General features: G+C 39.0%; 1 protein-coding gene across 1 annotated transcript in view; it reads left to right on the forward strand.

The window, feature by feature from the left end:
- The window catches only part of LOC137140011 (cadherin-4-like), a 218,931-nt gene that overhangs the window by 40,252 nt on the left and 154,205 nt on the right, over positions 1 to 24,474 (forward strand). The window lies entirely within an intron of this gene.

Below are 24,474 nucleotides of genomic sequence, written 5' to 3' on the forward strand. Positions count from 1 at the left end.
TAACCAAAGCTTTAATAGGCTTCCTCTGGTTGCCCCCCCCCCCCTTCCTTTTGTAACTCGGAGAAAGTTCATAACAGAATAGTTTCTTGTACGTTAACTTTTTTAACTTAACTACCTTAACTCGCTTAACTACCCCTTTTCTGCGTCGTTCCGTGCCCCACAAACTCCTTCAATTTTTCTATTGTCTTTTTCGTCACTCATTTATTGGCCATTTCCCACCTCTCTATCTCCGTTTGACGGCAGTGACCTAGCCATTTAAAAAGAACATCAATAAGAGATAGAAGGGATAAAGTAAGGGAGGTGGTAGAAAGAAAAAGAGTGGGAGAGATGAAGGCAAAGGAAAAGAAAGTATAGGGAGGGGCTGAGGTGCGAGGCAGAGAGCAGCAGAAGCCTAAGTGATGCTGACAGGGACACATTTGCTCCAGAGCTGTGGAATTGTGTTGTGTGAAATTGAAACGGTGGAGCATCAGGAGCCGTTATTTGCAATAAATTCAAAGGCTTCAACATTTTGAAGCCCCCCTACAACCGCTGCTGTCCCTGCCACTCCTTCCCTCTTCCCCATTTATTGCTAGCTGTATGATCTGTTTCTTAGTCTTTTTCTTTCCGGGTTCTTTTGTATTCCTGTCTTTCAGTTTTTCTTTCCTGCGTTTGTCCTTTCCTTACATGTCTGTTTCCCTTCTTCAACCGTCTTTGCACTGCTGGTATCCCTCGGGCCTGCTGAGCATTGTGTCCAGGGTTGACAGTTGACGTCAAGGCTTGACTTCTCCACCACAGGCCTCTCTCATCTTTCTTTCCCCCCCCAGCATCACACTAAGCAGCGATGACAGGCACTGAGGCTGTCAGCCAGTCAAAGAGCAGAAATAATTTGTTTAATTTCATACCTTTTCATTTAGCCACCAACCTAGTCAAGGCACAGTGAGTGTCAACGCATTCAATACATTTTGCATGCACGCTATTTATTGGAGCGTCTAGCTAGAAAAGGGACCTGTTCACAGGGGTTTGTGAAGATGTCAACCAAAGAGGTGGAGGAAAGAGAAATTATTTTACTTATATCAGAATGTACTATAACCATGTTTTTAACAGTGGAAGGCAATTTCTAAAATAATTTTCTACAGTTGATTATACCATTCTACTTGAGCTCTAAAGGCATTGTGATAACATTTCCTACCATGACCTTATCTGAGCTTGTAAGGTTTTTAGGAGCTTACCAGTGCTCTGATTAAAATCTGAATTATTTGAATGGGCGGCTCCCATCCCTTATCCACTTAAACACACACACACACACACACACACACACAAACATACTCCTTATAAAAACAAATACACATCATTGAAAACAAGGAAAAAGAAAAAGCAAGTTGAGCAAGCAGCAATTACAATGCACTCTGTACACTAAGAAATGCCAACACCATTCTGATACCAATATTCAATCAAGCCTGGGAATATATGGACCACATGCAACAGTATACTGCTGAACTACCACTGCCTAGTGGAAGTATTGACATTCTCTATTTGAATAAGACTTTATAAATTAGATTTAGCCTTACTCTGGGGACCCTATCTCACTCAGCCATGGCAAAGGGCTAGTTTTCACCAGTGACAATTCCCGCCTGGGGCCTTGATTCTAAGGCTGGCTCATGAGAAGACATGGTTTGTTTGGTTTGAAAATGTAACAGTATTAGTTGTATCAGTCACTGTTAAAAAGTTAGTTTGTGTTAGTAGTGCATAAGGATATTTGAAATATATAGATAGAATATACATTGGATCTTTGCATCGAGTTAAATTACAAAATCAAAAATTGTATTTGGACTGTCTGTCTCTCTCTCTATCTGTCTGTGTGTTTAGACTTAATTACACCATGTTACTAGCCCTGGGAACTCTCCATTGATTGGGTGACTCATAAACTCCAAGGGGGATGTTAACATGTGATATAAACTACACTCCTTCCACTAATTATACAGTACCAGACCGAGAAATCACTTGTATCAGCAGGCCTTAAAGTTGTGTTAACCCACGCTTCTGTTTTTGTATTAATATTGATGTGTTCATAAAAAGCTGAGCTTTGATTAGTAAGACCCCCAGGCTTTTGATAGAGGGCTGTAGGGATTTCTGAAAAATGCATGAAACATTAAAGTAATATGAAAAGTTTATTAACTCTAAATATCCCAGTGCCAAACACACGTGTGATTACACAATACAACTGCAATTAAAGATACTTTTATGTCCCTGTGGAATACACACTATTTTACAGGTTTTTATTAGTATTTCCTGTATACTTGTTCATTTACTTATAATAGGGAATGCAGGGCTGGTCATAGGCATTTTGGAGAGCAGGTGCTGATGTAAAAAATGGGGCACCACCATGTACAAAGGTAGCCCTCTGATGAAATTGCACCCTTTTTGATAACATCCCTAACTTTACATCATGTAAAGTATGTTAGTATGTCTAGTCTAGTATGTTAAGGAAGTAGTGATTTCACATGACTTTTGCAGCAACAACAATAAGAGTTGTCTCACACTAGACTCAAACCAGTCCTGTGTTTTGTCTACCATCCACCACCCCAGTCTACCTCTTGAAGGCTCTAGTTTGTTATGTTTTCATGTTCACCACTGCCGCTAGATGTCACAAAGCGGTAAGATGTACTCTTTATCCTTTTTTCACGAAAGGTTCAAACAATATGGTCTCTCAAATTTGACAGGATGACAGTCTCCCAAGTAATGTGGACCTAATTTCAAATGGTTAAAAATGGCTCAACCAGCTTAGTGTCTGCAACTTATTATCACTAAATCACCTTATATATTTAAAGTTAATGGTAAGCCTACATAAAATTTGAAACAAATTATTAACACGTAACTACAATAACATTTGATTAATGATTAAACATCTGAGTCACTTGGGTTGTCTATTGTTCCCAGTAGATTTTGTGACACAAGACTATTTAGATTATGTGCAAGGCTATATCTTAAAAGAAGCTTAAAAGATTTATTGTTATCACTGAGTGCATATACATGCTACAATGAAATTTGTCCTGTGCATTTTACCCATTTCCCCAGCGGGAGCAGTGGGCATCCACACAGTGCGCCCGGGGAGCTAATGCTGAGTATCTCACTCAAGGACATACTTTGTGAATGTGCTGGGATTTGAACTCTGAGTCTTCTGCAGCCACCAGGCTCCCACTTACTATAACATCCACATATATAACCTATTGCATTTGTTACACTCAGGATGAACAGCCATGTAAAAGGGCAGAAACACATTATCCTGTGTTTAAGCAGGCCTATGAGCTACAGCATACCATAGCACATATTTAAACATAGCCCAGAGTCTTTAAATGAAAAAAGTGGATCAATCTGATCATCTTCACATTTCAGGACAGATTAACCCACAGCTACTGCCTAACTGCCTAACAAAGCACAGGAATAAAGAACTGGACTAATTTATCCAGGACAGCTGCTGGTCATTTGGCTACACTAAGCACACTTAAACACACCTAAAACATGTTACTTATACAGTTACATTAAAGCTTCTAGGCTATGGTCCACAACTACAACTTCTAATTTCTATGACTCTCAAAATGAGCATGTAACTGACAAAACACTCAACATTAATAAGTACATTTTCTGTCTCCCAACAGCAAATACAAAAATTCAGGAAGCTGTGTGTTGAAGCGGATCCACAAAGAACTTAAATTGTGTGCAGTGGATGCTGTGGCATGGGAACTACATGGGCAAAGGGTGGGGGATTGTGCGGTCTTGGGGCAGATTTTCAGCATACTTTGATTTAAATTTAGATTCCACCAACATCAAATTCAAAATAGTTAGAAAAAGGAATGTCGTGCTGCAGCCACTTATGAAGTCAGAGCATAAAATGGCAGGTGCTTGAGCACCCCCTGGGGTCTATATATGCATATACTGTAGTAAAGTGAAGTAAGGGAAGTGAAGTTAACGCATAATCAGTCTGTTTTCTTGAAAGTGTTCCCTGGCATTTTGTCACTGTCCCAAGAGTCAGTGGGAAAAGGCTACGTGGATGTATCCCAGACAGTTTAGCACTAGCTGTTTTCTAAAAAACCTGTACTCAATGCAGGGAGCTAATGTGTTTGACCCATGTTTCCCAAAGGAAGTGCTTCTCCAGGCTCACAGATGAATGAATCAGCATGTTTATAAGAGCCCCTCATCAGTCACACCAGTTACTTCCTTCCATGCTTTTTAATCTTTGCTTTCTGTCTTCATGGTGTCTTGACACCGTGATACTAAACAGCTATTATCTGAACTCACTGTATTCTCAGAGGGGTATAAGTTGAAGTGGTATCCTGCTTTTGATTCTAAAATAAGAAATAAAGACATATTCTGCACATAGAAATACTAAAATGAGGACATCAAAAGCCTCTACTGGTTTTAGAACACTGTTCAGCAAACCACCTGGTCTTTGGATTTATTTAGTATTAATCAGTTCTTAACTCCTTCCTTCCAGATGTGAACTGATGTCACTCTTTCCTCCCCTCTGTCTTCTGTCTTTTTTAACACTAGGGGCAGCTGTTTTGTCCAATATGGGTCCTTTCTAAGATATTCACAAAGGCCCTGTTTTATTATTAGCATTTGCTCACATAGGGACACTTCGTTTTCATGAAATGTTAACTGTTCGCACTAACTCCCTCTTTTACTTTGCTTGACCCAAATCTTTTTTTCTTCTTTCTCCTAGAGACTTGCCATCTCTACTGAAATCCTTTTTGTTTGTCTCATATTCATACATATTACAAATTCACTGCTCTTCCATCTCCTACACTGGCTCTACAGCATCTATTTTCTCTCTGCAGGGAGTGGCTTTATGATACACCCACTAGCATCTGATATTTTATGTGTTGATAAAGTATGTGTAAATATTTGTCACTTCTTCCCAATAGTGTTTATTTCATCCTGTGTGTATTTGTAATTTCACGGAGGATTCTAAGGAGACAGACATTAAAATATTTTGTTACATTACAATAGGTTCTAGTGTCAGAACTCCGTACTGTTTTATGTGGAAGTTTTTCGGGCTTCAAGGGTAACCTTGCTGTCATGTTTCCTTGCCTTTTACCCAGTGGATGCCAGAACGTAGACCCTTTAAAAGCAGTTGGAGCTAGACCATTGGTTTTGGAACCATGCTCAAATATGAGCTGGTTGGAGAATTTATAATGCATTCTAATATATGAAACATGAATTTAAAGCAAACAGATAAGCATGAGCTAATTTATTGCTAATACATATCACTAATAAAAATCCTTTATTACCTGGGTTATGCTAGATATAAAAGACTGTATATAGTAGAGTATTTACTTTGATACTTTGGTGTTTCATTTAGTACTCTGGTATGTTGTCCTTCTGTGTCTCTATACAAACATTATATAAACAGAACCTGAAAATGCTCAACCTTTTTGAAGCGTGTAGACAAGGTCAGCAGTAAAATGGCCAGCTTATGTGCCTTAGATGAAAGGGACACAGGTGTGTTTGTGTAAGCAGAATCAGAGTTGCCTTCTCATCATTATTTCTGTCTGTCCATGCGTGTTTTTACTAAATGCGTACAAAAACACAAAGACACACATCTATCTGATGGCCATGGAGACCGAGGTTTGCCCTGAACCTCGTGTGATCAAGAGGTTTTGACTTCTTTATAACCCCTCCTTCTGAGCAATGAGGGTTAATGCTCAGGTTTAATGACCAGGCTTAAAACCGATTGCCCAAGCAGCTAGTCACCTGGCTGCCAAAAGAAACATTTAGAGTTCATCATATGGATATCACACATAATTGTGTGTATTTCACTGTATACAGATTGAAAGATAAGTCAGCAACACACACTGAACTAGGAAAAGATGGAGGTATATACTGCAGAGTATGTGCATGCGCATACATACACATTCGGCCCAGGTAAGTGAGCTTATCCCCCGCGGCAGTGGCTGAGAGGCTGCTCAGCGATCAGTGAAATGTAGTGTTGCTTTGCTCTGTCTGTGCTTTATTGTCTGGTCTGCCTCCCACTGAGACAGTGCTACGTCCACCTCATATACCACACAAATCCCATACTCACGGGTGAGCAAGTCTAGTTGACTCAAATAACTTTGAGTCACAATATCAACAACTACAGGATGGTTTTCCATGAAACATACGGTAGATGCTTTCTTTGGGATGCATACACTTTCCCTCTGTTAAACCCAAAGAACTAAAGGAATTACATTACTGTCTGACCACATCGGCCTCTTTGTGGTGATTAATGCTAATTAGTTGAATGTTAGCATGCTGTTGTGCTCATGTAATATGGTACACACGTTACACTTTACACTTGCTAAACGGCCTGTTAGTATGGGTACTGTGAGTATTTTAGGATGCTAATGTGAGATTCCAGCTCCAAGCGTTACTGTGTACAGGCTCAGAGACCATAGACTTCTAGTCTGAAGAAGCTGAACGATTACATGCTTCTCTGCATGTTGTGAAATCTATGCAACCACTTATATTCCTTTTTTGGGAAGCATTTAAAATTTCAAAAGAAAGTTTTAGTCACGCTTTAGGAGAGAGGCTTGACAAGTGGCATTTCACCTGTCAACAGTGCATGTCTGAATGTGTCCACATGAGTGTGTTTTAGCCTGTAAATCTGTGCTTATCTGTGCATGTGTGTCTGCATGTGTTGGTGTCAGTATGTGTATCAGTTTGGTCTGTAGCAGAGGGCAGTGTCAATTCTAATCTAGGACTAAGCAGGGATGGAAAGGTCAACGCTGCAGTGAAACACAGAGATAGAGATGCAGAGACAATCGCACATACACACAAGCATAGAGACACATTCATGCACACACAGAGACAGAGACAAGCACACATATAGACACATTGAAAAGCAAGCACACAAAAGAAGATATTTATGGGAAACATGGCTCATGTGTAAAGGTCAGGATTCACAAAGGGGATTTGCAGTTGTATGCCACCTACCTCTGTGTGTATACGGAGGTGCACGTGTGTGTGTGTGTGTGTGTGTGTTAGTAGATCTAAGAGTAAGTGATGAGAGTATCTATGTGTGCTCTTTTGGAGCCTTGTGATATTCCTCATGGGAGAACCGACAATGTAACAGTAAAGCAAGGAGTGAGAGGGAAGCGGAGAAGAGAGAGAATGGAAAAGGAAGAGAGCCGAGAGAGTTGAGTGTGAATTTCCTTAAAGTGCTCCATTTGGTGAGTCATTATTTTCACTAAAGCCACAAAGAGCATTTTGTTCCCCAAAGGAGTCTCTCCTACCCAGTTCTTCCTGCCTGTTCTTTCTGCTTCCTTTCTTCCAGAATGCCAGCTACTGTCTATCATGTGTTTGTTTTCCAGATGACTTTTCTGCATTTGGAGCTCAGGGAATCTCTATGATCTTTTAGGATTTACCTCAAACCTTTCCGTGTATTCCTCATATATAATACATTGTGAAAAGGAATAACTTAACATTCCACATTCAGTCCATGGTCTGCCATTGCTTTTTGATTATTTTTCTCTGTGAGGACTGCTGATCCAAGCTGATAGATTATGTCAGTGAAGTCATAGAGCTGTAGTGCTTACTCATGGATATCTGTTGTGGCACTGATTGTGTCCTCTCTGTGGGATCTGGCTACAGCCATACAATCAGCTCTGTGTGATAAATAGGAACACAGAGAGAACAAACCTTCCTGTCACTACAAATAAACATCTGTGGGGGTGCCTCAAGGCCAGCAGAGGCTTTCTCTTACACATAAACACACTTGATAATACAGATGCAGAGACAGACATAGAGACACACACTGACACAATTCATCTCCTCCCACCTATTCAGTTGTTGAGAAGGTTACTATCCTCTCCTGATTATTATTTCGATCTGCAGAAACAAACGCCTTGCTCCCTCTGGATTTCAAGATAAGCAGATTGGTTTGTCTTTTGGAGAAGACAAAAGGAGCTCAGTCCACACAAAGGTTTATAAAATGGCACCACCATGGTAGTAGAGAAGAGACTGAGCTCCCGGGGGCCTCTAAAGCATACCTCTAATGCCATAAAATGTCACTTCCTAATATCAATAGTAAAGACATTCAAATCCCTATTCAGGTTCTTTTGTCATGGGTTTAATTCTGGGTCTTCTGTCTGCATGTACAGTAGGTCACCACGTGACTTCATCACCGGCTGAGTGAATACATTTTAGTGGTTGGAAATTCCAACATTTCACTTTGGTTTCATTTGGTGTGGCTTGTGTTTTGCACTCCTTCCCTTTATCTGTCTGCCATCATCTCAGAGAACAAGGAGAAGTTCAGCAGACTGTGTGGCTCTACCAAGTGCTTGAAATGCTAATCAGAATCGATCTGGATGGAGATATTTTAAAAAACTGGGGTGATTGCTGTCACGAGGCTCAGTGTGGGGCTGATTCAGAGCACCATAAATATTAATAGTAGATGCCCATCAGAGATGGCATCTCACTAAAAGTCCCATGATTACCTGCTGAGTGCCGTGAACTGCAACCTGTACAAGTGATTGGTTCAGACACGCTCACACAAACACTGAGTATGAAGCCTAACTGAATAAACATAAACAGTGGCAGTGATGTGCGTAGTGACAAGGTTGATTAGGCTGCACACTCTTACCTGGTTGAGCCTTATTAGATGTCTAATGAACTATGTCCAGTCTCTTGTTGGCACAGCTGGAGACACTACGTAAAGCCATCTGTACACATAGGTGTAGTGCTGAGCAATTCAATAAAAAAAAAAACAAGAATTTGGTGCATGGTTATCGCCATTGTCTCAAAGCTAGATAGTCCTCGGTTCGAATCCACTGACCCACTGCGTCCTTCCTTAGTGGACATTGCATGTTCTTCCTGTGCTTGCATGGTTTTCCGCCGGGTCTGTTGTTTCCTCCCACAGTCCAAAGAGATGCATGTTAGGTTAATTGGTGACTCTACAGTACATTGCTTGTAGGGGTGAATGTGAGTGAATGTCTCTCTGTGTTGGCCCTGAGATAGACTGTCCAGGGCGTACCTTTGCTCTTGCTCAATGACGGCTGGTATAGGCTCCAGCTGTCCACAACCCTGAATAGTTTAAGTGGTTACAAATAATAGATGGATGGGTATTCATTTATTCTGGCTTTTTTTTTAAATTAACACAGAAATGTATACATGCAAGAAAACAGGAAAAGGCGTCTGTAGCGTATTAATCCTGGGAACACCAGGGTTGGTGGTACAAAGGCCATTCCAAAAGCTGACTTTATCCAATGCGAAAGCTGTTTTAGGTCATTGTACCGCTGAAACACCTACTGTAAGCGGGTCCAAGTTTCTCATTATTTCATTCATTTTGTGGAAGGCAGACTGGCTGCAAACCTGGGCAAGTATCGTCTTCTAAGATGACCTCTGAACAGAAACTGACTCCCTCCTTCCACTGCCATGTTTCGAAGGGTGCTATTGGATAAACAAAGCACGTCTGTATTGATGCACATAGTTGGCAGTCTGGAGACGAGACCCAGAGAACATCCAGGACCAAGGAGAAAATCAATGGTTCCCATCTTTGCTTGGTCCTAACTGATCTGAGGGCAGGGGATAGAGAGTGTTTATGACTTCATTATTGGTTCTGTCCAAATTATTCATTGTGGTGCACCATCATAATCCACTACCTCCTTGGGTCAGGTTTTATAGTCCGTAGTCCATTCACTTTAGCATTAAGTAGAACAAACTCACACTCTAGCAATGACTTTTGGCCTGCTTTTGGCATCGGGGATTAAGGGCCTTTTCCTCAAGCCCACATCCTATCCAAGGTGATGAAAGTTTCACCTCTGAGTGCAACATTATGATTTTGTTTGAGATGGAGGAGAAAACAGCTTTGAGATTTGGCTTTTTGGTTTCAACCTGTAATTCAGTGAGAATGTTTACACAAGTAATTTGAGATGCTGTGCAATGAGATCATTTTTATGTGACTGTGCTGGTTGATACAATATGTTTCAGATCTGTCAGCTTTTAAATTAAGATGCAGAGAGGTGCATTGACTCCAACAGAGAATAATTCAATCAGTGATGCTGAGAGTTGTAAACAAGCCTCTGCAGATATTGCCTACAGTCACCCACCCAATAATGCTGGTAGGAGCTAAGATGTCACTTACCATAGTAGAAAAAGAATGTATGTGCTTGCCCGCCCACCCTGTCTTCACCTCTAGCTGTCAAGCTTATAGCCTGGTCTAACAAGGAGAGGCAAGGCTAATTGAATCCTAAACACTTTCTCCTTCTGCTTATCCCCATCTTTCATTTTCACTGCCCTGAGTCTCCCATCTTCACTGCAGGTGGGTTAAATCTCAGGGTCCAAGAACAACACAATATTGTACTTTAGATTTTTGTTTTTACTTAGCTTTTTATCTCATTTTTTTAATAGCCGCTATGTTTTTGTCCTTTCTCTCCTCCTCTCAGTTTTATCTCTGGTAGTTCTGTCTGACCTAAGCTTTATTTCATTTATCCTAATAATGTTTCACTTGATCTGTTAGCACTGACTTTGGTTGATGTTAATGTATGGGCATTAATGTTCAAATGTGAGATTGTCATAAAATTATGTTAGCATCACTCTCTTCTTCTTCTCTCACTTTTCTTCTTTTTCACATTTAAAGAATCATGGGATTCATTGGTCTACTCCAAAGCTGCTAAGGTTGCGATCTCTATCTTGGCACAGTTTGCTGGGCCTAAAGACCACAGTGTTTCCTAAAGTTAAAAAAAAAAAAATCTAATAATATAAAGTGTATTAATGAATAAAACAACTTCCCTTGTTGCATGCCAGCTCACCCTCAGTGCAAGAAACATTAAAACTCTTCTCTGTAGCCTTTTTCAGAAGTGGGCTTTAACCCCTGCTGTATCAAACAAATAAGAGGTGGTAGAAAGAAACCTCTATGAATATCAATCACACTTGGGACTCGGAGTGAGCGCCCGTGCTTTTTAAAGTCAAATACAGCTCCTCAGACTCTGAGATACGTGGACCAGATTATAATTGATTAAAGGTCTTTGCTGCAAAGGTTTGATCATTCTTAAGAAAAAATAAAAGAAAAATGGGGAGACCTTTAACACTACCTGTTCCTTGGAGGCATGTCTGCATACTAGAGGACAGAAGGGGTTTGGTAAAGAGGGAATTTTTTTCCCATTCATTCTCAGGGTCAACTTTTAAGTAATGACAGATGAACCAAGGCTCCACTCCATCCCTGCTTATTGCATTCTCTGATATTAATGACCTCTGATGCTGTGGTAGACAGAAGAATGTCTAGAGATACAGCATTCAGAGGTCATTGGTAAAGCTGTCACTCATGCGTTCTGACGACTCCCTGTCTGGGTCTCCTCTAATCTCCTGTCTTATTCTCTTACGGCCTGTCCATATATGTTTGCTTCTTTTTTCATCTTTAGATTACCTTCTCCTTCTTCTTCGCCTTCTCCTTTTGTTGTCTGTCACACACTGCCACCAGGGCTTGCTATGCTTGGCATAAGCTGCTAAATCAGGCTTCCGCAGGCTACGATGTCAGATGTAATAGGAACATTTGAATTTGTTAAACACACTTTCCTTTCTGTCCCCTGAGAAAATTACTGTTGTTTTGATATATAAGGATTGATTATTAACAACCATTATACTTGTTGCAGCCTGGCATACACATGTGCACACAGATACATTGCATATACTGAACATACACACACACACACACATATTGCAATTTCCCATCACAAACACATCTTTTAAAATAGAATTACTATTGTCATCACAAATTTCTTTTCTCTTTATTTTCTGCTGGCTGTTGTAGGTTTAAGTGGCTGTTCTGTGGAACAAGACAAGCAGTGCTCCATAATGAAGTGTTTAATATTTGATACCACTGGATTTCACAGCTAATAAAAGCTGCCTGTGTGCTTCCATTAGCCCTCTGTCCACGCTTGAGAATAGTGCTGCATGGCTGCACAATGTAAATCACAATGTGTCCACTGGCAGCTAATGGGGCAACCCAAAAATCTGTCATGATAGAAAGTAACAAACACTATGCTATAGTTGTACAATCACTGATTATAAATTATTCACACTGGTACTTTAGGCTGTTTTGCTTCTTGGCTGTTTGTGCCAGAGGACATGGAGATACTTTGTTGGAGGAGAGCCTCTGTAAAACGTTATCTGTATAAAGAATATTTGAGAGATATGAGACCATTCCCAGTTACTTGTCTGTGTATGTGCAATTATTGGTGCATGTAAGAAAAAGTATGTATGTGAGAAAGGGTGCAAGAAAGGACAGAACAGAAAACAGAGCTTTATCTCTCTGTAAGTAGTATTGTTGCCTACATTCACCTACCAATTCAATCGAGACAGATGACAAAGCCGAGTCATACATACATTATAATTGAAATTGAATCCAAGTGGTTGCATTTTGACCAAAATAATATGTTTTATAATGCATTTATTTTTTTAAGTAAATGTATAGCTAACATAAACTCTTTCTTTTACATGTCTTTACTCCATCTTGCTGGCTTCTTCCAAACCAGGTAAGAATAAATTTAATAATTTCTTAAATGTGCATAGGTATACACAATAATAGGTGGACATAGAGTGGGGTGCAGAGGTTTTCTCCTTAAAAGAGTAAAACAAAGAATACATACATAGAAAAAACTTATTATTTAATGCAACATGAAACTTATTACACTTACTTGTATCTGTGTCAATGGTAGAAGGGCTTCTGAGTATATTATTTTCATAAGTGGTAATAGCATGTTTCTGAGCTGTCGTATATACTTGGTATCAGGCTTTTTTTTTAAATGGTGGCACAGTGTTAAATGAATTGACCAATCTGTGTTTTGTAAGGGAAAGAAAAATCTGAGTTTGATTTGTGTTGATAAACATTATTATCAACTATAAATAGAATCCTGCTCATATCGTATTCAGTCCAAGTCCAAGATGCATATTAATACAGACGAAAGTAAAATGCCCATACCTGGTCACAGAGAGGCTTAAGTGGCAGGATCCCACATGTACTATCACTGCCTTGTGAGCTCAAGCTGTATTTGAGGCGAGGCTGATCAGATATGCAGGAGGGAGCCTTTAATTTGAAGTTACTAGCTATAAAGGTTCATATTCCCTGCTAAGGAAGTGGTGCTCCCTGTCCAATTATATTTAGATTACAGAGTTAGAACTGGGTGGCATTAGGAGATATTATTTAGGGAGGAGTAAATGTGAGAAAGACTCCCCAGAGTAACCACAGTCAGCATAGTCATTAGCTAGGGAACAAGGGGCAGTACAATGTAATATAGGAGTACATAACAAAGTATGTACTCACAAGTATGTCACTTTTTCCATTTTTGCATCCAGCAAATATGAATGACTGGTGTTGAATACTATGTCTCAATGAGATGTCTGTGGCTCAATATTTACAGCAAACTTTTAGTTCTGAAAGTCATCCTTGATAACTACTCTTAATAATGTATTAATATGCAGCTTAAATTAAGTGCCTGTAAAATCTATTTATACCTCTTGGTGTTAAAATTAGCGATTGCATAAGTATGAACTCCCTTTAAAATGACTTAGGCAAATTCTCACTGGTCCAGCCAGCGGCTTATTTGTAATGGATGCAAATAAATGTCCAGGTCACTGACAAATCTATCATTAGGAAATGGAAGGAATATGGTACATACCTAACTGCAGTGCAAGAAGGGGTCTTGTAAGGACGTCCTCCCAGATGCCTATGACTTCCCTGAAGTTTCTGCGGCTAAGGCTGGAGAGGCTGTGCAACTGTTGCCTGGCTTCTTTGCTAGTCAAAGCTTTGTAAGAGAGTGGAAAAAACAAGAAAAAATATGAAAATGTCAGCTAGAGTTTGCCAGTCGGCATGTGGAATACAACTGGAAGAAAATTCTATGGTCTGAAAACTAAATTGAGCTTTTTGGCCATCAGACTACAGTATCTTTGGTTAAACTAATGTAGGGAGTAAAACCTGATGCAAGAGAACTGTAACGTATTGTCCACAATGACCCTAAGCATACACCAAAAACTACACACCACTGAATATGAATATTTAAGCAATCAATTATTTTCTATGTTTTGCTTGTTCACTAATTTACATTACTTTGTAGAGGTCTGTTTTCACTTTGCCCTGAAAGAGTCTTTTTCTGTTAATCAATATAAAAAAAGAAGTCACCTTTTCAAGGAGGGAGATGGATACTTTTCATCAGCATTGAACCTTGCTGTGTGTTAATTATGAAAAGAGTAGTGATGTCCCAATGATGAAACCAGCCTTGGGCATCGGGCCCAATCCTGCCTTTGTGTACTTGTACTCGATACTGCACCTGATACCACGTTAACCTCTACAGGTAGGCAGAGGTGGAAAAGATTTTGTGGCTTGTAGCTGTTTTAAGAAAATTGATAATGACCAAAGTAAAACCTAATGGAAGCTCTGCTCTGCTAAAGTCTTAAGATCCATTTACTAATAGTCATACTCATTAGTCATACTCATTTTTCTAAGGAACATTTTTAAAATGTTTAATACTTCCGACCATCATTGGCAACAATGAGAGTTATATGTTTATTAAACACTGGTCAACAGAACATACCTAATCAAGTGGCTACTTTTATATCAATGTGATGCTGTCTGCATTTTGTAAGCTACACTGTCAGCTCAATCTGCAGCAGAGAAATTAGTTGAATTAAAATTAAAATGTTACTTCCAACACCTACCCTCTCTACCTTCACCCACCCAGATTGTGATTATCTGCTGTCAGTTTGACCACAAATACCCCTTGGGCCAATTAAGCAATACTTTTGTTTGTTTGTGTGTGTGTGTGTGGGATTACAATTTTTTTTATAGTTTTGCTAAGATCGTCACAAACACAAATTAAGAAACTCATCTGTCTTGTAAAGCTGTTTTTAGCTACTTGACGATACAAACACATACAGTATTAATTGAGTGGCCAGTTATTAAGTACTAAATAAGTTTATAAAAACCCAAGGCAACGATTGTGACTGAAGATATTTTGTCAGATACTGTAACTGTTTTTATTATTATTATAAAGTACTATGACTCTGTGACTTTAAAGAATCTTTTAACTGCATCCATCTGCTACCAACAGTCAAAGCAGATGTTCTGAGTCTTGTTCAAAATGTGTGGAGACACAAATCAAAAATATTTTGCACCAGTTTTGTGACACAAGGACAACAGAGGGGCTGCACTTATATAGGACCTTTCTACCTATTGCTACTCAAAGCACTGCTTCTTATTCACCCATTTGCACTCACACACACACACACACACACACACACACACACACATATGCACTCACACACTGATAGGAGGGCTGCTATGCAGCTGGCCAACACTCACCTGGAGCAACTAAGTTGGGGTTCAGTGTCTTGCTCAAGGAAAGTTTGACATGTAAGTGGAGGAGCCGGGGATTGAACTAAGATCTGTGGGATTGGTAAACGGCCGCTCTAGATGGACTCTGACACTTAGAGTTATAGGAAGTTTTCAAATGAACCTCCTGTACAGCTGACGAAGTGACAGGATGTCCACAAATCTTTCAATGAAAAGTCTGCTGACTTTGTAAACACGCTTTCAAGGACAAATCAACACCTCTGGAAAATCAATATATTGTCCACAAATTTTCCATCATTTTGTTTTGTGTGATATCACTGTCATTTTTAGTGTCTACAGAAGGTAATGTGGTCCCAAAACAAAATACAATTTGGAAAGGAATAATCCACAACTGTAAACACAAGGGAACAAAGCTCTGTCCAAGCACATTACACACTCCCACAAGGTTATTGTTGCCTTAGACATCAGCAGCTTCATCATCTGGCCCAGACATATTTTACATCCACTGATGGATTCAGACTGATGAATGAGATATGTCATCAATAGTAAACAGTATGATTTATGAAAGTGATTTCACGCTACGCCTTCACTCACACCTCTTCTAACTGCCTTCTATTCTGCTCTAATATTTATAGATTGAGGGTGCAAAAATACTGGATTTTCTTCTTTTTTTTTTTTTTTTTTTGCACCATATCTACAGTTAGAAAGGTGACATATCTTCTCTTCTTGGCATTTAAGTTTAATATTTAATACGAGTGCTTGGCTCTTGCATAACAAAGCAGGTAAGTGGCTAATGGAATATGTTAATGTGGAAATAATTATTCAGCAAAACAGCTCCCTAGGTAACAAAGACTAGGAGATGCAGAGTGAGAGTTGAAAAGGAAAGAGACTAACGGGCTCATTCTATATGCCATTAAAAGCTTTTTAAAACATTTTATTTTGTCTGTTTTTATAAATTGCAATTTAAATTTAAACTTTTCATAGATTTTACAATGTCTGTGCTCAAAAAACTTTGGTATTTAATCTCCTCTTGTGAGAGTGAAAAATGAAAGATTTGTGATAGATTCCAGCAGAGCTTCTCTGAGAGTTAGATCAGTGTGTGACAATGAAGAGAAAGCCAGACTAAAAGAGAAATCCTACAATGAGAACCTTTACTATCATTTGTGGTGAATATTTATTTTTTGGAGAAAGTCACTGTGGATCAGATCAAGGGCATTACAAGTGAGCATACAGGCCTTCAAATGAGAATACATGTTCTTGTGCTGTGTTTTACTTGCATATACATGGATAAAATGCAAAATCCTATATGCATTGCAGCTTTCTTTTTTGGCTTCCACCATGATGATTAATGCCCTCAGACATAATTGGACACACACACACACACACACACACACACACACACACACAGTGGAAAGGGACAGGAAAGAGATAAAAAAGTGAGCAGGCAGAGAGGAGAGAAGAGGGGACAAAATACCTAATGGTTTCTAATGAAAGTATATATCAGTATTTGGTTGGAGGGATGAGAAAGACCTAATAGTAATTAAAGCATTGTCAGGTTCTGTCGAGTCCAACTATTGAACTCAGATGAGTTTATAATGAGAAAATCGGTGAGTAGGGAGGAAAAGCCGAGGTTTTATAGAAAATACAAGTGTTCCACATTGTCACCTACAGTAGAAAAAAACCTTGTTTGATTGATCAGCAAATGCGCAGTTTAGAGGTCATTATTTTTTTTTATGTAAGATGCTAGAGGCATGAGTTGTGCTCTCACATGCATTTGTTTTCAGTCAAACCTATGGGTCGATTCAAAAAGCAAATTTCCATTAGAATTGCAAACTTTTGTGTCACTGCACAATTTAGCAGTGTGTTTATAGACACTGATGTAAATGAGCACACAGAGTCAGCTTAAATGCATTTTGTTCATTAAGGACTGGTGGTGGACAATCTATCAACGAGAGAGTGCAGGTTCTCTGCTAGTGAACTTTAAATTATGGTAGAAGAAACAAACATTTTACTGCAGTGATGCTCTTCTTTTCAAAAGAGAGAGGCTATATGGGAGAAAATATGCTAATATTGTTCCTGGTGTAACAAAAGCAAATTAAAGCCTGTGTAACTGTCGTGTCCTCAGCTGGTCCTAAGAATTTTAGAGATAGCCTCTCCTTGATTAGATATATACCAAAATTCATCCAAGCGGATGTTTCTTGTTGTTCTTAAGCTTTTCAGTTTTGTTGAACCGAACCTTCTGTTTTTTAGATTATGTTTTCCAAAATGCACTGCTCAAGATGAATAAAGACAAATCCAATCAGAAATCATGGCTTTAGGGTTTTGTGGAGCTGAACATACATGTGCATCAAATGCACGTGTGTGTTATTTGCAGGAAAGTGTGTGTGTGTGTGTGTGTGTGTGTGTGTATGTGTGTGCAGGGGCTAGTGCCGGGCTCTCAGCTTGTCTAAATGGTAGGAAAGAAAGCACGGGAGATCAAAATATAATTAGTCAGAAAAGCCAAGACAGCAGCTGTGAATAATTTAAGATGGCAGTTTATGCAAATGGTCTAAATCTGGGACATGGTGCAGAAGGTGTTAGTATTTTACTGCTGACAGGATGAAACAGAACTGAGTAGTATATGAGGTGTACAGTCCACGCACGGCCAAAAGAGCCAGTGTCGCTTCATTACTTTCACATTTATTTGGGATGGAAAATACATCTTTTCACAACGCTGTGCAATGTGTTATGCTGCGATGGCTTGTGCTAATGATGCATTTAAAAGGGAAAGAAAACCCTTTTTCATTAACACCTGGATGGCTAGTGATCATCCTAACTTGTATAACCAATCAAGACGCATTTATATCTGTCATGAATATTTGGTTATACACTATTGTGGTTTAGTCTTGATAATCTTAAGTAATGGAAGGTCGACATATTGCTGTCACATTGGGTTTTCAACATCCGTCATCGCTAGATTTCTTAATGGCTACAGTCTTTCTTCATAAAACAGAACAAAGATGGGAGTCTTCTAGAAACTGAATGTTCACTTTAGCAGAGAAACATTCAAAGTAAAATTTGATCTAAGGTGAGCTCTTGTCACCATGGCAGCATGGTGAAAGTACCTTCTCTTCTAACTTAAAAAGCCTCATGGGAGAAAAGTGAGGCTCCTGCTTACTTTGCTCAGAGAGGACTGCATTAGAGTTTTGAGTAGATTTTATTACCTCTCTAATTAGACTCCAATCATAGAATTTTAATATGCATTATTACATGCAGTACCCGACACACATCACCACCTACTGAATTCATTTGCTAGTGTTTAGCCGTGCTCAGAGAACTGACAGAATGGAATTCAAAATTGGAGTCAATGAGAGGGAAGGGAGTATGTGCACACATGCAAGATGAAGCAAAGCTACATTTTTATTTGATATTTCAGTATTATCGAGCTGCTGCCATGTAAATGCGGGGGTTGACAGTTTCTGTAACCAGAGACACGACATATTGGCTGTGTATGTTCAATAATTATTGCCCTGTAGCAATCAAGAAGAGTGCAGAGCTTCACCCAGCATAAAAGGACTATTGTGGCCATGTCTTACATGCTGACAACCACATTGATTTGCATGAATCAAGCTCATATGCCTATGAAGCTCAGACACACCAGTGCATCCTTAATCTCCCCAATCTTCTTTCTTTTTCAGCTGTATTTTTTCTTGCTTTTTGTCCTGTGTCTCGTAGTGTTTTACTTCTGTCTCCTTTGCTCCATCTACACCTTTTTGTCTTTTGTGCTGTGCTGGTGGTTTTCTCAGTTTGACATTCAAGCAGTATCCATAAAATATGCCTCCGCATCACTGCTCTGCCATTACTCGGGAATGCTATTTTGAATTCTAACATGTCAGCAGAAAGAGGTTAAAAACATCAATACCCATAAATCCCCAATATTTGAATATGGATCCAAGTACAAAGGGACTGACCACAGTAATAACAGAAGCTTGGCTAAACTGTAAGCCAAAGCAGAACCTCCCTTAATTCAACATTCCCTGCTATTATCTGTGTGTTTCAAAGTAGGCTGGTGCTGAGTTATAGCGTTTTCTTAAGGATAAATGGATTCCAAAACAAGATACTTCCTCAGCAAACCACTGTTTAAGTATATTCAGCGATGCTGAAATCCATTTTCCCTGTCAAATGTGGGAATATTTTGCCATGAAAAGGCATGCAAATGAGGGCAGGAGGTAAAGGCAAATGCAGACACTGTTCAGGTGTAGACGAGAATGGGAAGGATAGACAGCAGATGGAAGAAAGAGAGGGAGAGTACACATTGTACCTAGCCTTACAAATACTCAAACTTGCAGGCACCTGCTCTCTCTCCTTTTTTTTTTCTCCCAACCCTTTCTCTTTATGGCCACTTCACACTCACAACAGGGGGACTATTTGTTTCTCTGAGTGGATTTGTTTCTCTCAGTGGGCATCTAAGAGAATGGCAACCAGAATGACAGAATGAGTACACACTTGAGCACACACTCTCGCAGAAACACATTTACAGACAAGTAGCAACCAATAAACATTAAGTGATTTACACACACAAGCACATGCGCTCTCGCTCTCTCTCTCTCTCTCTCTCTCTCTCTCACACACACACACACACACACACACACACACACACAGACACACACACACATTTTTACAACAAGTCCAGTGCTGCCCCATTCAGCTTTAAAATTACTTAGTTACTTAGGAGACAGGAACAAGTATGACACATCCTGTAGTTTTTAGTGTGATAAAAGGAGTTTGTGAAGGAATGAAATATGCTGAAGGCTCGGAGAGGTTATTCATTGAAGTGGAGATGTTCATTTAAATTTTAGAATTTTAAGGAGTGTGATACTGTGCAATGTGTGTGCATGCCAGACAATCTGTCTGGCTGCCATTCATTCTTTAATAAATCATGTCAGAGCTTCTCTCCTGGAAAGCGGTAAACCATCCTCAATTTTAAGATAAAGTTATTCTTTATTTATTTACAGACACAAAAATTTAAATTTAGCTACCTTTTTATTACAGTAAATATATTATACACCATGAAAACAGAGCTTCCCATTTATGCTATGAAATTATTGTCCTTGAATTACTATCCATGTGAAGTGCCATAAAGTGCCAAATGACATTTTAAGTTGTTTATGTATTCACTGATTGACCAGTATGGAGGTTTTAATGTTGCAGTGGACAAGGATAAGCAACTCTTGTTAAGCAACTTTGAACTTTTCCTATACTGTACATATACATATATATTTAAAACGTTTCCCCACTCCCCCAAACTTTGGTGAGGTCTTACTTCTTCCTTCACGCTCGAGCTGTCTACAAGAGGCCTGGGAGCTTGAGGGGCATGTGCAGCGTCTTAGCTGTTCCTAAAAATGCACTCTTCTGGACAGAGATCTCAGATGTTATTCCTGGAATTATTCCTGGAATCACTCTCCCAATTTGGGGGCCAAAACTCCCAATGCTGCACATGGATAGTTAAATGGTTAAACCATTGACTTTGATACAGAAGGTCATAAAGAAATGTGGGCTCTTAGCCTTAATGCTACCTGCCTACCTCATTACTAATGAGAGTTACAGTAAGAGTCACACCGGCTTGGACAAGGTCAGGTATTGGGGAACCATGGGACCATACTTTTTCAGGGCAGTATACTGTTACTGTTGTAGTTATTTAGCTGTTGAACTGTTGTGAGAATTTAACCAGCCACAAGATTAATAGCACCACCATTAATACCACTAGTTTAAATGTTGCAATAGACAAGAAAACAACCAATTGTTGTCAATGCCTCCTTTCCTTGAGCAAGTCATCGCAGCCTTGTAATGTTCTTGTGCTCATGCCCAAAAAACAACAATGGCCAAAGAACGAGTAGAATCATAAAAATAACAGTGGGTAGGGCTTTGGATGCTGACCCACCCTGCAGTAGGCTCCAGAGCTGCACTGGCTGACTGGGTGATAGAAAACTAAGGATTAAATGTGTGGCTATGTTGCTGAAGTTTGTTCACTCAGATAAAAAAAGGAAATATGAGAATACCCCCAGCGCTTGAACTCTACACTGTACTATATGCTTAAAATGACAAAAACAGAGCTCACACACTGTAAAATATGAGCAAACGTGTTCTTTTCTTTCACTTTCCTGCTATTTTATGCAGCAAGAGACCGTCTTAACCTGAGTGACATGAAAATAGATTTATATCCAGAAAACAGAGAATAGAGACAATGGCCATACTAACATACATTGCTTCAAAGCTTCCAAAATTGCCTTTTATACAATTGTTTTAGAAGGTATTCTGACCCCTTCATTTAATATAGAATGACAGTTGAAATTTAACCTTTGGAAAACTACTCAACTGTATTGACACTCTTATCATGTTGCACTCCAGGTTGTGGTCAGTTGCATCCTATAATTCATTTTTCTGTCTAGAACATGAATTGATCCTTGTAGAACTTTTTGTATTTGGCTGCTCCATAGTGCATGTCACATGAGACTGGTTTGATGTTCACAACAATGATGCAAAACACAGTCAAGACAACACGAGAATTGCTTTAAAATAAGCTTGGGACTGTCTTCAAATAGCCCAGCTCAAACCCAGACTTAACCTAAAGAACATCTCTGTCTTGTAGAGACCTATCTAAGAAGAGCTGAAGCCAAAGAAGATTTTATGGAGAACTGAATTGAGGAAATGTGTACTGTACTTTTGTGAATGGAAAATTTCCGCTTTTATTTTTAGTCATTTTGTAAAACTTTCTAAAATTATGTTTTTACTTGGTAGTTTTCGTTTATTTTCTAAATTGCATCTTTTCCATCCACCCATCTATTATCTCTAACTGCTTATCCAGAGTTGCTCGAGGCTGGAGCCCATCCTGTCGATGGATGAGAGGCTTGGTAAACCCTGGACATGACGCCAGTCTATCCCAGGGCCAACAGACATACACAGACACAGATTGCCATTCATGCTCAAATTCACACCTATGGGCAAATTAGATTAGCTTTTTTTTTTTTCTCAAAGTAAATCTACAATGCACTAACAAAGTGTAAAAAAAAAAATGAAGGGCTCAGAAAACTTTGTTATAAAAACACACCGACCAGACATGACCTTAAATCTACAGGGTGGTTGTAATGTGGTGAACAGGGGTCCGCATGGGGGAAATTTACCTCTGACTATGATCAACAGTTGTTGGTACACATAGTGCATCAAAGTTTGCTGAATATGGGGCTATGTAACCACAAACCAGACAACCCACATTGACCCCTGTCCACCACAACAATAAAACCATCAGGTGAGTTTAATGTTGTGCCCGATCAATGCATTTACTTTTAAATCATGTCACTACTGAGCTAGAGCTTTGACAGACACATAATGAGTCTTACAGGCAGGGTTTGGCACACTGGAGAAACACAGAGGTCAGATGAACCAGTGAGGTGTAACTCATACGCCATAATTGTATTTTCTCACTAAATTGCCCAGAGGAGAAGACCGGTGGCTGGTTGGGGATTAATTCAGTCTAAACTGATTTAAACCCAGTGCATTTCAGCAGTTGATTAATCATCACCTATGAGCTCTTGATTTTATGTATCCATTAGCTTTTAATATGATTGCCCTGTTTTAGAGACGTAACCTTTTCCAAGATTACATTACTTATCTGAGGTAACATGTTGGGGAAAATGAGATAGAGAGAATTAATATGAGATGATGGCATCTCGCTTTGCTAGTGCAGTCCAATAAAGATGAAGCTGCAGAATCTGATGTTGTTAATATAATGTTTCATTAACGGTAAGGATTGTAAGTAGTTTGCTGTAGTTCATGGTTGTCTCATTTGATGCATTTAGGTGATTTTTAAATATTTATCATTTTTCACCTTGTTAAGAAAAATGTGCTCAGCTTTTTTAAGCAGCCCAGTGTCTAAAATAGATCTTAAATATGAGCAATCAATCTGACTAAGACAAACGTGCATCATTTTAGCACAATGATGACTGGCTGTGGCTGATGCTGTGGTGTGCGTAGTATTCAACTTTATATAGGAGAGCTCTTGTCATACTGTGTGGCTGCAAGCTTAATATAACAGCTGGCCTTTGAGTAGCAGGTTATATTCTTCCTCTGCCTGTCCTTTCCTCTTACAGAGTGAGGACAGCTGCTATTCCAACTTCTTCAAAATGCTTTCCTGTGCCTTTACATAGAAATGCTTGTATTTTTGGTATAATGTTATGCACTTGCACATTGACAGCAGAAGCCGATAACAACAACAACAAAAAAAAAAAAACCATAAATTTACACAATGCCATTTTCACAGTGCATTAAGAATTGTTACAAACTTAAAGAAATGTATTCGTCTGTGTGATCTATACACTGTCTGGCCTCCGTTTACAGTAACTTTGCACTGTTTGAGTCATGCATATATTTTCATTTATACAGCTATAAAGCTAACCTTCCTCTTAGTTCTGCAAACTTCATCTTCCAAAAATAATTTTAGATCCAACACACAGAGATCTTATCTTTACACCAAGTGTTAATCTAATTACTAGAGTTGAGCTGGACTATTAGAGCTGCATGAGTTACCTGGCAATATAAGAAAAATATAATGTGTAACACAGAATTTTAAAAATATGCACATGCTGTTCTCATAGCAGAAAGGTATATTACATCATACATTTTCTTTTGTTACTTTATTTCACAAACACTAAACCACTAGTTGGATTTAATGTTGTAGCTGATTGGTGTTTGTTAGAATTAAGTGTTATGTCTTGGTTTATAAATCTTTTTCATTTTGTAAACTTTTTTTTCCGAAAATACAGAAGATTCACCTGAAATTCTTTGTTCACATAGACTGTGAGTCAGTAACTGTTGTACTAATGTACAGATTACAAAATGGAACATTTTTCAGTCTTACTGACTATAGTATTAGCTCTCTATATGTAAAATGTTTAGAATCAGAACAATTTAGATCCTTAAATTTAAAGGTTGCTGCAGAACTCATTACTTTTCCTCTCACACACAGTTTCAATTATACCTTTGTTACAAATTAGATTCCTGAGGTGTGAAAATCAGCTTTTGTCACACTTTTGTTATAAACGTGTGATGCTTTCTGTAAGGTTGTGAATGACATCATGGTAGCTTCATATAAGCAGCACAGCTCTGCAGCTGTATAAGTTTATTTGTATAGACTTTGATAT

This window comes from Channa argus, chromosome 13 (assembly GCF_033026475.1).
Source record: "Channa argus isolate prfri chromosome 13, Channa argus male v1.0, whole genome shotgun sequence".
Classification (NCBI taxonomy): Eukaryota; Metazoa; Chordata; class Actinopteri; order Anabantiformes; family Channidae; genus Channa; species Channa argus.